General features: G+C 38.3%; 1 protein-coding gene across 2 annotated transcripts in view; it reads right to left on the bottom strand.

Annotated features, from left to right (window-relative positions):
- Positions 1 to 15581, bottom strand: part of LOC109410775 (mucin-3A) — a 619568-nt gene that overhangs the window by 126798 nt on the left and 477189 nt on the right. Inside the window, exon 1 of one of the 2 annotated variants that reach the window (XM_029879181.2) lies at positions 1420 to 1754. The exons of the other annotated variant lie outside the window; for it this stretch is intronic. The gene's annotated coding sequence lies outside the window, so the exon portion shown is untranslated. Of the gene's footprint in view, positions 1 to 1419; positions 1755 to 15581 lie in introns of those variants that run through there. 2 annotated transcript variants of the gene reach the window in all.

The following is a 15581-nucleotide window of genomic DNA, read 5'->3' as shown; positions in this document are numbered from 1 at the left end:
AATATCCATTTTGTTGCCTCACTTATCATAGCTTCATGTGATCGTTTGAGAGTTGCATCAACCCTAGTAGGAAGTTGGGGTCAATATGACCCAGACAAGCACGCTGAACGTACGCTACGCCTTCGTGGTGCAAAAGCCTAACTGTACGCGGGAATGCCAAACACGAAACTCGAACACCGTAGCAGGAAACGGAGGAAACCGAAATCCGAGTCGGAAAACGAAATAAAACGTGGAATAACACTCGATTTTGCGGACTGTAGTTTTATTGCATCGTTTCTCTACAATGGCTGCGCTTAAAACTAACAAAATTTTTCCTCTGGGTTTTCGCCGTCGACTATGCTCGAACGGAGGCGGATGTTGTTGACATTCGATTAGCTTGAAATCGATGGGGGGAAGGACAGGACCAGTTCCAATTGTTGAGGGGAAGGACATACGCGTAAACACTAACATATTATAATATGGGAGGAGGGTTAAATCATTGCATACGTTGGGCATTAAATTTTACTAGATACTCTAGTGTGGCTCACCTACAATGACAACTGCTGGGATACTCATTTCTTATTTTTTTTAACTACGTTGCTGTGTGATGCTATATAGAATCATTCGCTAAGGAACTAAATATTGTGGCCTCATCACTAAGATACTGATGATCTTAAGGCTTTAAGCATCCGTCATCATTTTTTGGAAAATAAAAAGCAGTTTTCTCGCTGTAAATCAAAACATCGACCATGAAAATATATTCACTGCATTCTATTAATCATGTGAAGTACAGTGAATATAAGCGCGAAAATATCCATCTGAGCTTTCTTAAAAATTTGGATCATGATTCAAACATGTCAAAAATACTGCATTTGTTTATTTAAGGTTTGAATTTCAATTTGTGTTAGTGAATTTGAAAGATAATCAAAAAATTGATTTTGAACTTCCAATGAGGGATAACCCTGAATCTAAATACAAGTATGTCAATAAATAAATTTAATGAATAACCTGAATTTTCTTAAAGGTCTGGATCATGATTCGAACTTGTTAAAAATCCTGCATTTCACAGGCGCAGTACCGCCACACAGCGGTGTAATTGCGTACCAAACACCACCTGTAAAATATTCATTTGACACAAACTGCATTTTCAAAACTATAACTGAGTTTGTTATAATGTTCCTATAAAGATCATCAAAATATATTTTTTTTGTATTATAACTGACCTTGTTATAATTCTGATATAATTAAATCAGGTTTTCAAATCATGTTTGTCAAATATATCTAAATATATCAAACGTTGATATATCTATCAACCGCTGATATAATTCTGTTACATTTTTGTTATGCCTTTCTGATCGGGTCACTCGGATTTACAAGTGCAATCAATTCTCCAAACAGATCTGCATTTCATAATCAACCCTAGATGACGTTTGAACATACCTGAGGGTTTTTGAAGTTCAAGGCAATCGCCAACCCAATCGATTCACAAGGCAACACATAAAATCAATCCACTATAAAAAAACTAGGAGTGTGTAATGTCTGAGACATAACCGCAATGTTGACGTAGGACTAATTTTTAACGCATAATAAAGAATTTGGGGCTCACAGATGAAGTAAACGTGTATCTATTCAGCAAAAATAACGGCCAGAGTAAAATCACTATATGCTAAAGACTCGAAATCTGGCGATTGTTGCTGGTAATGATGATTCCCGTATCATGACGATGATGCTGCCGAGCAATGCCTTTAAAGTTGAAGGATTCGTCATTGAAATAATCGTCATCATTGAAAATTCGAAAGCAGTTGTCTCGTACAAAGCTGAAATTTCCGCAGTGAAAATGTATTCACTGTATTGCGGCTGAAGATTGGAGTACAGTGAACTTATTTTCACTGCAGAAATTTCAGTTTAGAATGAGAAAACTGCTTTCGAATTTTCAATGATGACGATTATGTCAATGACGAATCCTTCAACCTTAAAGCGCATTTGACAGGTATCCTACTCGATTGGAATGACATTGACAGTAAATTTGGAATTTCAAATACCAAATATACAGCGGTGTATATTTAGTATAAAAATTAAACTTTATCGATAAACTAAACTATAAAAATTAGAATTAGTTGAATTTTTAGAAATAATTGAATAATGCTCCAAATAACTCTTTCGGAAGCTTTGGGGCCCTTAAAAGAACCATTTTGGTATAATTCATTGCCACCCATGCCGCCACCACCGATTGATCCGAAAAGAATCGAGGCTTCATTGGACAGAGGGCGGTGCCACCCGCTTGCTCATCCGTTGAAGCGGATCTTTTTTGGGATCTTGCTGCCGCTCGGTGCTGTCCGTCCGCTGCTGTGTGTGCCGATGAAATGATCGAAATGAGTGTGTGCACCACTTATATAAGTTTCGTCGTGTCGCCTCACAGAACTATGCTTGATTGTGATTGGTTGGGTAAGACTGATCTCGAGCTTTTACTAATTTTCAGCTCCAGCCTCAGTCAAGGCACATCATTCAATTGAGCCCCAGCTAGGAAGCATAAATTTGTGGTGTTGTAGGTTTAAAGCTTTTACCATAGTTGATGACGTCAAACCCGACATCAACCTATCATTCACCTATTTTGATTTTGACCACCAAACCCAACATAGACCCAATAGTTGATCGATGTTGGTCCAACAGTGGCCCAACATTCGATAAAAATTGACCCGACTTTAACCCGACATTCGACATTTTTTCAGTCTGGCGGAATCCAGAAAGAAATCAGAGGGAACAGCTTTTATACCCCTAGATTAGCAGATGCAGCTCCTCCCATTCGGCTGGCTTTCCAGAATATTTCATTTGCATGGCCCGCCCCGCCTGCTTCAGACGCTTCAAACGATTAATCAACCCAGAAATGGAAAAAAAAATCATTAAGCGTTAAAGTAAACAAAATATTGGATGATTTAGATCATTTTAATTCGAAAATTGTTAGAGTTAAACAATGTTTTACGGAAAATAGTTCTGATAGGGTAATGCGTTGCTGAATTCGGTTGGAACCATTAGTGGCCGCAATTCAATCATTCATTTTTCGGGTGAACCACACTTTTCTCGATTGATGGAGTAAAATTATCTGATTTACAACTCTTGAAGAATCATTTTTTGGTGATCCTGATAAGGACCGTTTGATAAAGTAACGATTTCAGGAAGAAAATGGCATGAAACCGCCTTGCCACGCAATGCGTGTTGGTTTTCTCCGTGCTAATCCTGCAGGATGCCACCGAAAATTGGTAGGCCGCTTTCTGCCGTGGATAAGATTCATGACGCTATCAGCACGATAGCCGAGAGTCGCCGATGGGTAGTGCTCAGGTGTGGAGGTGACATCCACCCTGCTTGACTGATCCAACGAAAATGACGAAAGAAATCAGAGGGAGCAGCTTTTATGCCCTAGATTAGCAGATGAAGCTCCTCCCATTCGGCTGGCTTTTCAGTATATTTTATTTGCATGACCCGCCCCGCATGCACCAGACGCTTGAAACGGTTAATCAACCGAGAAATGAGAAAATTTCCATTTAACGAATAAAGTAATCAAAATATTGTAAGGTTAAGATCATTTTAACTCGAACAACGTTATAATTTATCGATGTTTCACGAAAAATGGTTCGGATGGGGTTGATAAATTCCGGATGGAACCATTAGTGGCCGGCATCATCATTCTTGCGGGGCCACCAAGCATTCAATCTTTCACTTTTCGGTTGCACCACACTTTTACCGATCCATGATGGAATGAAATAATTATCTGATTCACAACTCTTGATGAATAATTTTCTATGGTCCTGAAAAGAACCGATTGAATATTGAAAGATTTTAGACAAAAAATGACATGAATTTATCATGCCACGCAATGCGTGTTGGATTCCTCCGTGCTGAATGCTGAACGCCGTCGAAAATTGGCCCGCCGCTTGTTGCCCTGGATGTTCCTGATGCTATCATCAATGCGCCACCGCCAATCAATCGGCGAAAGGACCGAGCCCCGAGGACAGCGACGCAACTCGCAAATTCGTATGTCGCTGATCTTTCTGTGGATTTTGCTGCCTCTGCCACCACCGCCGAGCAATCGATGAAACGTATTCTTTCCTTCGTCTGCCGCTTTAGACGGTTAGAAGGCGAATATGCAACAGCACCCTTGCCGACAACCACCGACGCCGAGCCAACACGGCCGTCAAAGAATAATGAGCGAAAACGCAAACGAAGAAAGTGGGCAGCTCTCGTTCGATGCGTTCACCTCGAGACGACAAAGGCAAATGAGGGAAGATGCGAAGAAGCAGTAGCTTTTATATTCGACGGGAGCATCCAAAATGTGCTCCAAAATGTGCTCGATCGTGATTGGCTGGAATAAACATGGGTTCACTTTTCCCAATTTTTCAATAGTTTGTTATTGAAAAACAGCAAATATTATTATTGGACATAATTGGTGTAAAGATTTGCAATCGATTGGTGCCAAAATTTTGAAAATTCAACAAGAAATGGCTGAGCTATTAACGCTCAAAATCTCCACTTTAAACGTAACGCGGCTGATTTCTGAAAATTTAGAATGACACCCGGTATAGAAAAGAGAGACGTAGTCCTACGTCAAAAAGCCCATAACTCGCTCAACTCGCAACACGAATCACCACGACCGATCACGACCGAACCCTGTCCGAAACTGTTAGAGTGCAAAAATTTCGAAATATTTTTCCAGGCGGTCGCGGTCCTGCGAAGAAGATGCTTCAGAAGACAACGACCGACCGACCAAGACCAAGACCAAGTGCTTATTGGAAGAATTTTTCGGACAAGCATATCTTTAGCGCACACACAAACACACCCCTCCGACAACAGGCGAGGCGGGTGCGGTGGCGTGGCAGGAACCACTTGAGAAGAAGAAGGTCGATCGTTAGCTGAAGAGGAAGATGCTGGTGGCTGGATCCGGACAACGCGAAGACGATGCTTCAAGATCGCGAGTCCAAATGTGTGCGAAAGAGGACCGGACTGCTCCTCACTCGTTTCACGCTTCCCTGTTTAGGTCATTTGATCCTCATCGCCAATCGCGCGCACCATCAACGAGGAATGATTTGCGCGGTTTTTTTTCTTTTGGTCAAGCCCCAAGATGGTCAAGGGGAAGCACGCATGTGCTTTACATGGCGACCATGCTCGTTGTACTTAGGCTGGCGGTGTTGTTGAGCGGTGTTTGACTTTCGGGCTTTCGGGTTCGGTGTGATAAGGTGCTGCTGGATGGTGATGTAATTCCATTGGGTTTTCATGGTGATCAGATGTGGATGTTCGAGCGGGCGGTCGGTGATGACTAAATATTTGGGCAAACAGTTTATTGACTAGAGTAGAATTTTGGAGGTTATGGTGTTATGACTGTTTCTATGGCAGCCAGTGCCTTCGGATATGGAAGTATTATCAACCAACAGTCACGATATGGTGGCATATAGTATTGTGAATGATCTTCAAATAATGATATAATCGGCTTTGGATTGATGTTGATGGACGATAATATCAATAAATATATGTAGGGCTTGGTTGTGCTTCAAGGTTTGAAAATGAAATAGGATTGATTCGACCTTTGTGTACAAAAGTATATAAAAGGGTGACGGGGTCGAATCTTGGTTGGTCCAGGAACTTTTCGTAACGGAAATTTCAGTGACTTATTTGGGCATAGAGTATCTTCGTAATAACTGTGGAAGTGCTCATAAAACACTATTAAGCTGAGAAGCTGGACTGTTGGTACGTTACACCAAAAAGTTCTGAAAGTGTACAGAATCCAACGGAAATATCCCATCGTTAAACTTATCCGTGGAAAATTCAGAGGTATTTTCGGTTTCATAGTAGTATTGCAAAGGAAAGCTTCGACTAATTTGATTCATGAGAACTTCAATCAGGAAGTTACGATTTCTACTAACCTTCTTTGCAGTTATAAATAGACTCCAAACTAAACAAAGCTGTTCATACAAAGTTTTCAGCGTAAGTAAATTCTCCGATAGACGATGGTGACACCATTACCGTAAACTCGCATCTCCCCGAACTCAAGCCAGCCCCCCCCTCAAACACATGAGGTCCCCATTTAGCGACGTTTAGTCAAACAATCCATATATTTGCATAACAGTTTGCGGTTCATGATGGAGTAGAAGAACTTTTCGTCGCTGCCAGATGATGATGGACCAACAACAACAGCAAAGTGTGCAAACAGCATCCCCAGTCAGTCTAATGCTAATAAAACAAACGGCACCACACATTTTCCAAAGTGCGATGCCGCGCCACGCCACGCTGAGTCGCTTTTATGATCGTATCCCAACAAGTGGCTGGCTAACTGCTTGGTGGTGTCATGAATATTAAGTTAAAGTTTTATTTTCCGATTTGCATACCTATTTGAGTGAAGCCAATCCATTGCATGCATGGTGGCGGCGAATCAGTAGGATCATGTGGTGTCACCTTCAAGGTGTTGATTGTAGCAAAACTAAACACATTGTTGGATGTCGTTCGGGTTGACCCAGTCAGAAGGGTGAGTATCTAAAGAACAGCATGTTATGACGTAATCTTCTAAGATGTTTTTTACGGCAAGAGTTGAAATGGACTTCCTTATCCTGACTTTTCAAAAATTATATTTTCTCAAAACGTACGCCTAAGGATAGTTCTAGATATTTATGGTTTTGCATAATGTACAAAATATCCACAAAATTGCGTGTAGTACAGACGCATTTTTTTGTATTTTCGTTTCAAATTTGGCATTCATTTCGACAACATTTTTGCCATATTCAACAGTAAATAGCTTTCCAGAACAATTGTTAGAGTTGTGTTTATTGGAAGACTGATTTTGGTGGAACTTCTAATAGTTTCGGCAAGCAGTCACAGAAATAAGCGTTGATTATTTTAATTAATCGCCGACGTTTCGATCCTCGAGTTTGGATCTTCTTCAGGGCCTGTGGTTTATTGATGGGTTTAAACTCGGTAATTACACATTTTTACTTCTACTTACTCGAAGTTAAACAACTTGTGAAGTGCCGTATTTACACGGATGTTTGTCGGGATTTTGGTGAAATGGCCTCACTGAGGATGAGCAGTTTAAAATTGTAGAAAATTGTGGAGATGTAACAAAAAAAAAACCTACTCAAGAATTGTTGTACCCTTGCTAGGTTAACGGGGAAGTTAATTAATGGGGATTTTTACACGCTGTTCGACGTCCGGATTTTTTACACTTCGAACCTTTTTCGGATGTTTCACTGTCTAAAAGAGGGAGATTATTGTGGGTTGTGATGTATGGGAGGTTGTTGGGTGGTTGGGTTAACTAGTGTTGGTTGTGTGGGGATGTTGCTATCATTGATTTGTGTACTACGGAAACGATCTTCTTCTTCTTCTTCTTAATGGCTCAACGTCCTCACTGGGACTTGGCCTGCCTCGCTTCAGCTTAGTGTTCTTTGAGCACTTCCACAGTTATTAATTGAAGGGCTTTCTTTGCCTGCCATTGCATGAATTTGTATATTGTGAGGCAAGTACAATGATACACTATGCCCAGGGAGTCGAGAAAATTTTCCCGACCGGAACGGGAATCGAACCCGCCATCTCCGGATGGGCGATCCATAGCCTTAACCACTAGGCCAACTGGAGACCCCAAACTACTGGAGACTACGGAACGATATGAAGACGAAATTCTCTCCTCTCTGCTTCGTCTGATAGTTTCGAGCAGATTTACGTACGCACAGCTGAGATGGTCGGTGTCTGTCCGACGGTTGACGGCGTTGGGCGTAGTAGCGATGTAACACATCTCCAACACTTGTAAAGCTTGTCGTTTGTAATGTCGAATTCGTTTATTTGCACCGCCTGCACCGCTTTGCCACCGGGTGTAGCAAACTTGCACCGAAACCGTTCGTTTATTCGCAGGTACTGTTCTGTTTTGACACCCGATTGGCACCGGTGCAAGAAAATGCTACACCCAGTTTGAGCGCGGTGTAGCAGGTACAAAGCTAGTTTTATCAATACATGCATATCGCTGAACTTGTATCGTGGTTTTGTTTTGGTAGGAATGATGATATTCTCTTCGGCATTAGATAAACAGTTTTCTTGGATATTCATTAAACAGCAAATCTGTCCGTTTAAAAATTATTTAAACTTGATCGATGATTATCACGTCTTTCAATCAACTTCTGAGGAATCTTCAAAAATTATCGGTAACATGAAATTTCAAAGAGTTGATTCAACGTATATTTTCCCATTACATTTTTTTTTGATTATCGCAAATATGTGGATTACTTTTAATGATTTTAATCATTAGAATTTTCTGTCACATGGTGATCTACTAATTATGAAAAAAAATTGACGTAATAAAGTTTTGATGAGCCCAGAATAGAATAAAAATCTATTTATTCAAATTGGACTGAAATATTACTGAAGTAACATTTTGTAGTTACAAACAGTTTCAAAATCCGTTAATTGTATTTTTTTTTCTTACAACAAATATTGAATTTTTGAATTACATTGAAAGTCAAACAAATGTCACTAAAGCATGGTTAAAGCGTTTTTAATATGAGTTGCGTTTCAATAACGTTATGTTCTAAAAAGCATTTATTTATTTTTTTCTTTTTACGTTGTAGCTAAACGTTTTCTATTGAACTGCCTTCAACATTTTTTGTGTTAAATTTGTGCACGTAGATCGTTTAGAATTGTATGTTAGCATCCTTTTTTATTAGACAACGGAAATTGTTAAATTCTTAAAAGTTGCTTTTAATTGAAAAATTATGATATTACGAGAATTTGAAGAAGATAAATAATGTAGGAGTGTTAAAACATTGGATAACAATTTTCAAGTAACATTTATTATTACAAGTTTATCATGTACAAGGGGATTACTGAAAACTTTTAAAATTGTTAAATTGGATATAGAAAGTAAAAAATAAAAATAAATAAAAATAATTTTGTTCATCACGGAAATCATGAAAACATTGATTATGCCTATGGTTATGTTTATTTTTGATATCCTTTACTGTTTTCATTGACGCTCTCACGCGCTCTTACTAATACCATCATAAGCTGTCAACAAATTGCACCGAAACCGTTCGTTTTTCCGGTGTCAATTGCTACACCGGTGCAGTGCACCGTCGGGAATAAACGAATTCGACATACACGCTAAAACTGCTCAGCACTATAATGTGTAAGACCTACTCATAAGTGCATAATTTCCAGACCACACATAAATGTGTAGCAGTTACACATTCTCAAAAAACAGCTCGTACACTCTTCTAGATGCGAAATGTTGATTTTTTTTTGTTTTCCAAGGTCACTAGTAATCCTACCTAGATTGGCGTACAAAAATTTTTGCGATTTTAACAATGTTGCGGACACTGGAGCTGATTTTGTAAATGTGCAAGGGTTACACACTTTTGGTGTAGTCTGGAAATTATGCACTTTAGTGCTGAGCGGCGTTAGCGTGTAAGTGATGTCGATGATGGATGGGTTGTTCACCTTGAAACGGTGTTGGTGGGTAATGCACTAATGCAGTGTTCCATTAGCGCTTGTATTGGTGGGTCCGTGGAGCTATTCCCTTCTTGTAGCAATCTCTCTAGGGCATTGATGTGAGATTGGTGTCATACGGGCATACGGGCTTGTAGCTTGTTTGTTGTCATGCCCATATAGTTTCGGTGGCAGTCTCGGCAGTCAATTTTGTAGATTACCGTCAAATGGGGTAACTTGCAACACTTTTCGACTTTGAATCAATATCATTGAGAATCTTAGCATTTGAAACATACTGTAAAGCATGGTGTACACTAATTACCACGAGTAGAATACTATGCACAACTTCATTTACCAAAAATTCGTTGCCACCTAATCAGGAGGAGTGAAATATATGCTTGTTGCAAGTTATCCCATCTGTGGGGTAACTTGCAACACATGATATGAAGCTAAGTTAGCCACCATTAAACTGCACTAACATTCTAGTTCTTGGTCATGTTATAAGCTGTATTAGTGTAATTCAAATATGATTTTTCATTAAAGGGTTGGTAGTTATTTTAAGCGTGAGAATATCGTTTCACAGCAGGTCTTACGTCCCTCAATTATGGAACATTTATGGATCTCAAGACTCAATACTAGTTACAAAATGCCAACAATGCTTAATTTAATTTGTTGGAAAGGTAATGTAATTCATGTTTTTGTGATTTTCAGTATAAAGTGGTGTTTGGCTACTTCAGCTAAAATAATATGATTGAAACGCCCACTGAAACACTATTTACAAAGTTTGAAGCCGTCAATTTGGGCATTCTATTGAAATAATTTTCTCTTTCTAGGTTCAGAATAGATGTTGATGATTGTCTTAGAACGTTTATAAACTGAATTAAACTTTTATCAAAGTGAAACATGAATGAAATTTCAAAATATTAAGACTTTGTTTGAAAACCACGTTCAAAAAAATGGTAAAATTGAGTCGACATTTGAAAATGAGCACGTCACGTAATTAATAAATGACTCATTTCGATTATTAATATCCGAAATATCGTGAAATAAAAATAAATCTTAAAAAGTTTTATTAATTTTAACTGTTGCAAGTTACCCCATATTGATTGTCGTATAAAATAATGATTTTTTACATAACTTAGTCGATAAGTTTATCAAACTTTTATCGTTCAGCTAAGCTTACTATTAGGTAGCCTAACTGCAACCAAGGTCATCAGACTTATCGAACTTACCATAGGAGAGAGGCAAGGCACGATTTTCATACTTGTATTTATGGCATAAAATGAGCAAACCGTTTTAACGGTGCAGCTGAACAATGAACAAAGAAACAAAACTATTTTTTTCACTGAAACGATCTTAGGTACACATAATTTTGTTAACCGAAATAGTGGAGCATATTTGCTTTCATTATTATGAAAAAATACTTCACATTTAATGTATGTCATCGTGTTGCAAGTTACTCCGCTGTTGCAAGTAACCCCGTTTGACGGTACGTTGTTTTTGTTCAAATATGGCACGGGATCCTTGGCTGTTTTATATAGATGTCCTACTGTATTTTGGTTGCTCTACGAGATGCCCAAACTGTTCATCCTCAGTGAGGCCATTTCACCAAAATCCCGACAAACATCCGTGTAAATACGGCACTTCACAAGTTGTTTAACTTCGAGTAAGTAGAAGTAAAAATGTGTAATTACCGAGTTTAACCCTTTCAGGACGGTTGGATCGTTTGCACCTCGCTTACGCGTTCTACAGCGGCGAGGTTGGGGAAAAAATCATCCCGGAGGGGTTAAACCCATCAATAAACCACAGGCCCTGAAGAAGATCCAAACCCGAGGATCGAAACATCGGCCATTAATTAAAATAATCAACGCTTATTTCTGTGACTGCAAGCCGAAACCATTAGAAGTTGGAGTTATGAATATTAAAAATTACAAAACCAGGATACATATTTACATTTTAGGCTTAACACACACATAAATAGCAACAGTCTACTTATTTTAGTAGTTGAACACTACCACGTGAAAATGAAAACACTTTTACAGAGCAATTGTGAGTATGATTCTTAAAAACTACAAAATGTTCATATAGCACAGATTGGACTCGATTATCCTGAGTCGCGTTCTGAAGCTTCACAAAGATATAGGGTAATTGTTCCCTTCGTTGTGGTAGTACCTATTGTTGCGGTTATGATAATTGAGCACTTTTTCGACTGAAGTGTTACCAAAAGGCATTTTTAATAGATGTTTTATGCTTAAATTATGAGATTGCACCATTTGTGTGCTTAAGATTTGCCCAAAAACCTATTTTAAAAAATATTTTCCTTAATGTTATTGCTGCTGTGTTCCTAATGTTGCGGTATCCCATATGATTTCAATGGGATACCGCAACAATAGGAACCAAAATTTACCTCCATTTTACCTCCATAATAGGAACAGTGTGCCTATTGTTGTGGCAAGCAATTTATGATCGAAAACAGAGAGAAACGACAGTTTTTATATTTTTCCAAGCAAATTTGGATAGAAAACTACCGACTAACGTTTTCATTAGATGGTACGATCATTGTTTTTTAAATGAATTTGTATTTGTATTTGTATTTAGTTCTCCATCCGCCCTAAAAGCCCGGGTAGACCGGAATATCTAAATCATATCTCAAATCGAACACTTTTTGCTGTCATAGCTCGATATGATTTTGATGAGTTATTTAAAAATCTAATGAATACCGCACGAATAGCTCAAAGTGATATGATATCAGTTTTTGTTCTTGTCGAAATAGCTAAAAATTTCTACATAAGAACAAGTTTAGCTCTTCTGCACGAAATGGAACACATACCCATAGAGAATGCACAATGTATGTGAAATACCATGTGCCCCTTTCTGAGCGGTGGAAACGAAGAACCGCATGCTCTTATTGCCATGTTATTTACAACAGCGAGCCACAGTTGAGTGATAAGCATCGCCGCCTGTGATCCTAAGGTCGTAGGTTCGATGCTGCATGCTGACATTTTTTTTTATTTATTTTTTCTAGAAAAAAGTGACAAATCTTGTCTGCTATTATTTTGATCTTGTAATATCTTAACGAGCTATTATTGAGTAGTTCACCATATTAGATTTTGCTATTATTTTTGTTCTTTTACCTCTTATATCAATCAAACCAATATCAGTTTTTGCTCTTCAGTAATTCAATCAATCATAGCTGAATATGCTGTTCATCAGATTTTTCCACCTACTCGGGAGGGCTCAATGAAAACTTAAAACTAAATCTAACGTATTACATCACAAGGATATCAACCAATAAAACATTATATACAATAGAAGTTTACAACAACTTTTAACTACAGCATCAATAAATACACTTTTCAAACAAGCATAAAATAGTACAATTCAACTTTCAAAAACGTAGCAAAAAACAAGCAAAGATTCACAATCATTTAAGGCTTCCAAGTCTCATTATGCCGATTCAAAAATTCACGGAATTTGACCGCTTTAGGCCACGTTCTATCGTTCATTGCTAACGCTCTGCAGTTTTCATTTAAGACTAATTTAAAAGAAATATAATCTAGTTTCGTGTAATCTCTTCGTTTGGAAACCAACTTTATCACCTCAAAACTATCCGTCGAGTTCATGCCTAAACAACGACATACCAGCGAACTGATGTCATGTTCGGTCACAAGTGGATCAATATTAGTCAAACACAAATCAAATGTATTGCTTCCGAGCGGGTGTATCTGCGACAGCTGATCGTCTGATTCGCACACATCAACATTCGTTGCTCCACGAAGACAAGGCGCCGACGTCACAGGAGTAGAATGACAATGATCCCTTTTTTTCGTGGATGGTGTCGTAGGTACGGTGATAGTCGCTAAAGTCTCCAATATCGTGGCCACTTTAGTTTTCAGTTCCAAAATCTCCTCGTCCACGGATCGAACTGCAGTAGTGGTATCACGCACATGCGGTGCTTGACGATCTCAATATTTGCAGAAGTCGTCCATGCAGCAATCACACAGCCAAATAACGTTATTTGCCAGTGTATTCCACTGATCTTCATCAACACCGACACATGTTGCGTGGAATCGGTTAGCGCATTTGCCTTCACACACAGTATACATTTCGCCTTTTTCGATGTTTTTGGAGCACTTTTTACAGTTCATGGCGGGCGGCAAAAACAATTAGCACTATCAGTTTAAAACGCTGCACGGGTAATGCAAATCAGATTTAATTAGATTAATGACGGGTGAATCGATAACTTCCGATTATTCTCGATAGTAGGAGTTAGCAAAAACGTGTTTCAAATCACGTTACGAATTTAGGCGGCCGAAAAACTCACAAAATTACATTCAATTACGACTGATCCGTGTCTTTATACAAAGGTCGTCAACGATAGGCGTATGAACGTGAATTGAACGTATGAATTTACCTTAATACCACAAAGATGGTCACGCTTACCCTATTTGGTGAATAATAGGCTGCATAAAGCTGATATTTAGACTTTTGTAAAACCAATTTTGATTAGTATTCAATTTATATTTCAGCTCTGTAAACTTCCGTTTGCAAGATATATGTTTTGGGAAGTTCCGAAACACGACTCATGATAATCTTGTCCGGCCTGAACAGAAATTTGTGTATTCGGCAGAGCCGTAGTTTGGCAAGCATTTAGAATGGCGCCCCACGACAATTGGACATTGATGATTAACCTGGGCTTGTTAGGGGAATATCTGTAAATAAAAAAGAAAATCGCGTTAAGTACTGTTCCTTTGAATTCCATTAAGAATTTGCATCCTTTGACAGATACGTATTTCGGCCTCAACTGTAAGGTCGTCTTCAGTGTCTTGTACTTGACTCGACTTTTTTAATTGGACATTGTTAATTTGCAAAAGTTTGTAGTTATTCTTTTTTTTCAAAGTTTTTTTGAATGTATTTCTTTAGGAATTTCAATGGGAGTCGCCCAAAAATTTTCCAATTTTTATTTCTCCAATAGAATTTTAAGTACGAAACGAACACATTTTGCATTTCCAGAATCTTACTAAGATCAGCACAATAATTAGAATTGACAGTACAGATTCCTAACTTAAATGATGCAATCATTTTTTCAAGAAATCTCACAGTATTTTATTTTTTCTTTTCTGGATAAATGCTCAACTGAGTTTTGGGAGTTTTCCATCCTCGAACGATTTATTTTACCAACTTTCGACGATTAGTTCAATTGGTTTCACCATGATTTTCCAGTAATTTCTGCTGGAATCACTGAATGAAATAATCTTGGGAAGAATTCCCGCAGGAATATCCTTAGGAATAACTGATGAAAATCCGGGTGGCATTTCAGCAAAAAAAATCTAATGCAATTCTTGCAGAATTTCCTGGAGCAGTTCGTGAAGAACTGCCTGAAGAAATGCGTGTAAGAATTTAAGGACCAACATTGGAAGAATTTATAAAAGAATACTTGGAAAGATTTTTGAACGAATCCCTGATCTTTTTAATGAATCTCTGGAGGATTTTCAGGAAGAATTTCTAAAGTAATCTATAGAAGTTAAAAAAAAAACTCTGGTAGAACTCCTGAAGGAATCTCTGGAGGAATATCCAAAGGAATCTCCGTAGGACTTTCTAAAGGAATCCATGAGGAAATACTGAAGAAATCTATTGAAGAGTTTCAAAGTAATTCTCAAACATTAGGAATCTCTATTCTTCCAGGAAAACCTCGGGGAAAAAATGGGGAATAGTAGTATTGACAAATCTAAGATATACTGAAAAAATCTGTGGAGAAATTTCTGAAGGTATTCTTAAAAAAATTCAAATGTATCCCTGAAATGGTGGGCTGAAATTGGTGAATAATAGGCTGCATAAAGCTGATATTTAGACTTTTGTAAAACCAATTTTGATTAGTATTCAATTTATATTTCAGCTCTGTAAACTTCCGTTTGCAAGATATATGTTTTGGGAAGTTCCGAAACACGACTCAGGATAATCTTGTCCGGCCTGAACAGAAATTTGTGTATTCGGCAGAGCCGTAGTTTGGCAAGCATTTAGAATGGCGCCCCACGACAATTGGACATTGATGATTAACCTGGGCTTGTTAGGGGAATATCTGTAAATAAAAAAGAAAATCGCGTTAAGTACTGTTCCTTTGAATTCCACTAAGAATTTGCATCCTTTGA

Source organism: Aedes albopictus, chromosome 2, assembly GCF_035046485.1.
Source record: "Aedes albopictus strain Foshan chromosome 2, AalbF5, whole genome shotgun sequence".
NCBI classification, from domain to species: domain Eukaryota; kingdom Metazoa; phylum Arthropoda; class Insecta; order Diptera; family Culicidae; genus Aedes; species Aedes albopictus.
This window is presented reverse-complemented; position numbering and strand designations above follow the sequence as displayed.